This window comes from Mandrillus leucophaeus, unplaced genomic scaffold (genome assembly GCF_000951045.1).
Source record: "Mandrillus leucophaeus isolate KB7577 unplaced genomic scaffold, Mleu.le_1.0 Scaffold628, whole genome shotgun sequence".
Taxonomy (NCBI): Eukaryota; Metazoa; Chordata; class Mammalia; order Primates; family Cercopithecidae; genus Mandrillus; species Mandrillus leucophaeus.
In genome coordinates, this window is record NW_012106786.1 from 620,117 (window position 1) to 624,064 (window position 3,948).

Below are 3,948 nucleotides of genomic sequence, written 5' to 3' on the forward strand. Positions count from 1 at the left end.
ATCTTCTGTGGAATAGATCTTAGGAAACTGAACTTGACAACTTGAATCTTCCTCATATCATCTCAACTTGGGGTACTTTGAGTGCCACAGGATAAATGTGGGAGATCTTTCTGAAGCATCAGTTTCCCTTGATTCTCTGGAGAGAGAAAAAACGTTAATGTACTTAGGGATGACAGTCACATACGTTTCTAAGAGTATACCAGACTTCTCTCTGAAATGAGACTTGGGTTGTCCTCTTTCTGATAAATTCCCAGATGTAACAAAAAAGCTGCCTTCTGCCATGAGGACACATGGATATAAAAGTTTGAGAGGTCCTGGTGCACTTCTTCACACTTACAGACGTGTGAGGATGTGTGACTCCAAACCACACAGTGTGCAGTTCCTGCCTACTTAATGTTTAGTTTTCTACCTCTGGCTCTGATTTTGGTCTCTGGCAGCTGCTGATTCGTGGCAAAACCCCAGAGCTTGGACTCAGAAGACTGAATTTAAGTCCCATTATTGCCCACCCTCCCTTTTTTTTAGCCATAATATCCATCCCTCTCAATCAGTAAGTGATTGTGAAAACACCTTGTACAGTTGTTGGTGGCATGAAGTCAGATGGTGTATAAGAGTATTTTGAAAAACTGTAAAGGAGGATGTGGCTGTAGGGGCTGGTAGTCCTCATGAGTATGACTGCTCTTCTTTCCCACAGCTAAAAGAATATCAGCAGAGGAACAGCCCTGGTGTTCCGGCAGGAGCGAAGACAAAGAAGAAGAAAACTGGCGGTAGCCCTGAGACAACCACTTCTGGTGGTTGCCATTCACCTGGGGATGTGAGTCTTGCCTGGCCAGGCTCCTGGGGACAGGGGGCCCAAGGGGGCAGTAGGGGGTAATTGTTAAGATTGCTGGGTACTGGTTAAGAATTTTGGGTTTGAATCCTGCCTCTCCATTGGCTAGGGATCTGATTTATGGCAAGTTGCTAGAGTTCTTTGGGCCTCTCTTTTTCACATCTATAAAATAGGGGTAGTGTTGTTTGATTTTCATTTCTGAAGTTTAAATGATATTCCATATTGTTGTTGCTTTTATGTTAATCCCTAGTACATGTCCTGCTGTGAACACCCAGGATACCCAGGAAATGGTCATTGCTGTTTGATTTTCCTGATCCCCAGTCTCACGGGGGAACTGGGCCAATGAGTACAGCCACTTGCTATCAAGCTGTCCCTTTAGGAGTCACAGAAGGGGGCTCAGGGTGTGGTGAGGAGAGCCCCAGGCACTAGGATTAAGAGAAGATCTAACTTGCCACCAGCTTGCTGAGTGACCACAGAAAAATCACTTCTTACCCTGGGCCTCAGTTTTCTCCATTGTAAGATGATACTGGACAAGATCAGTGTCTTTCAAACTTGTTTTTTAGCTGGAGCCCCCTTAGTTCAAGTGAACCTTTAGTCAGGAGTCTGGTTTTTTAATAGAGGTGAAGGTCTGGAGTTCTACCAGATTCATCGTCCACGTCCTGGGCCTGAGGAGAGGGGTCCAGTGAGCATATTAAGAGCTGCATTGGTCAGGTGACTCTACCCTGTGACTGCATCGCTCAGGGAACTTTTCCATCTATTTGTTCCTGCCCCTGGCAAGGCACCAGGTGGCCATTTGGAAGAATGGCACAGGCCATGGTTTCAATCTCCTCTGCTCTTCCTCAGCGTTTTATTTTCCTGAAACCACATCTTCCTCGTACCCTGACTTTTTTGTTTCTCTCTAAGCCACTTCTGTCTTTCTCCCCCTGCCCTTGTTTTTCCCTTGTCCCCTCCTATAGATTCAGAACATTCTGAAGGTGATGGTGTCCAACCTTAACCATTCCAGTGGGGTAGCGCTCTCCCATTGCACAAGTGGAAGGTGAGGCAGTGCCAGGGCCCCTCTCTGGCATGCTGTCTCCAGCTGTGCATGCCCCTGAGGCTTCTCTGGTTTTGGGGATACTTTGCCTCTGCCTTGTTTTATGTTGCTGCCATTAACCTTCATTCTGTTTATGTCTGCTTCTTCACCTGCTTGATTGATTGGGTTTTTTTCTTCACCGCATCTTTTATCATCTTGGAAATGGTGAGACCTTAAAGTTTCAAAGTAACTTGGGAATAACATACAGAGCAGGCATGTGCGATTTGGGGATTTTTTTTTTTTTTTTTTTTTTTTTTTTTTTTGAGACAGAGTCTCACTGTGTCACCCAGACTGGAGTGCAGTGGTGCGATCTCAGCTCACTATAACATCTGCCTCCCAGGTTCAAGTGATTCTCTTGCCTTAGCCTCCTTAGTAACCTGGATTGCAGGCACCTGTCACCACGCCTGGCTAATCTTTGTATTTTTATTAAAGATGCGGTTTAACCATGTCGGCCATGCTGGTCTTGAACTCCTGACCTCCACTGATCCACCTGCCTCAGCCTCCCAAAGTGCTGGGACTACGTTCGTGAGCCACTGTGCCCGGCCCCTTTGCTGTTTTTATACTTTCTCTATATCCATAACTGTTCCCCTGTAAGTTTTTTTTTTTTTTAATTTCTCTTTTTTATTACTCCTGCATCATCAGCTACCCTGAAGGATCTGGAGGTAAGAGGCCCTGAGCCAAGGTGCAGTGACCCTGCAGGCCAGCCCTCCAACCTCCTCTCACAGTGGGGGCTGGGTGCCCCTCTGCCAGCTGAGACAGTCCACACACACCCCAGCCCTAATGATTGTTCTCTCTACCTCTTCCCACAATCCTCCTCCAACTCCTCCTCTCTGCGTGCACCTCAGAGCCGGAACCAAGAACTGGAAGTAGCTCTGGACTCAAGCTCCGCAACAATCAATCAACTCAATGAAAACATAGAATCACTGGTAAGAGTCCAGTGGGGTCCTGTGATTCCACGCTGCCAATCCTGGGCTTTAGTTTCCCCTTGGGGCTCTGAAGAAAGGGGCTGGGGCCCCTGAGGCCAAGGGCAAATGGGGAGCTGGAGCACCCAGGCCTCACCTGGAGGGACCCCAGAGCAAGGAGCATGCAGCATGGCTCTTCTGTCACTGTCCTCTTTGCCTACTCTCTCTTCTCCAGACACCCCTGCTCCGGTCCTTGCCACACATGCCCTGGGGTTGTCACCTCTCAGGGAAGCACTAGCCTGATGGTTTGTCAGGGGCCCTGTATTTCTGCTGTGACTCAGTCCCTAATTTGCTTTTTGAGTCTGGACAAGCCACCTCTCCTCCTTGCGCTGGTGTTTCCAAAGGAGGTAGAGCATCAAAGGTCTCGGTTAGCTCTGAGAGTCTGAGATTTAAAGGCTCCTACAATGGAAACCTGAGGGCCAAGGGCTCCTGTCTGTCCTTTTCCATTCTATATCTGCTGTGAAGAACTGTACCTGGCTCGTACCTGCTCAGTAAACGTTCGTTGAATGAACGCATCTTTCTAAATCACAAACTGGCAGAACGGTGGGCCTTTCTCAGACTCCATCCCTAGAGGTTTATGTTACTGTCCTTTGGAGAGAATCCAGATTCAGACTTTGAGTTCCGTGGCTGTGGGCAAAAACCAACAAAGACCCAAATCCTCTGTCTTTGGGAGCTTGAGGACAGTTGACCCGTTCATGTTGCCATTGGGTCTGAGAATGTTGTCTTTAAAATTCCTTCCTGGCCCCTGCCTACCGCTTCCTGGGGGATAGAGTTGAGGGGGCCACCCTCAGTCACCTGAATTTGACTGTCCCCACAGAAACAACAGAAGAAACAAGTGGAACATCAGCTGGAAGAAGTAATCGATTTCTTTGTTTGCTCACAACATGACTGCTGGGTTTGGGGGGCACTCAGATGTAGAGGCACCAGTCTCGTCTCACCCACTCCCAGCCTGGGGAAGAAGGCTCACCCCTCAGATTCCACCACATCTCCACAGGGTCCCTGATAATCTGGTCCCATGGGTGGGCCTGTGCTGGGGCATTGGTGGCATTCTGGGGGCATGTCTCTTGCTGTACCATCTCTGCCTCCCC

At 48.5% G+C, this 3,948-nt stretch overlaps 1 pseudogene; it reads right to left on the bottom strand.

Annotated features, from left to right (window-relative positions):
- LOC105554117 overlaps positions 1 to 3,936 on the bottom strand; it is an 18,951-nt pseudogene extending 15,015 nt beyond the window's left edge.
- Between the last annotated feature and the right edge of the window lie 12 nt (positions 3,937 to 3,948).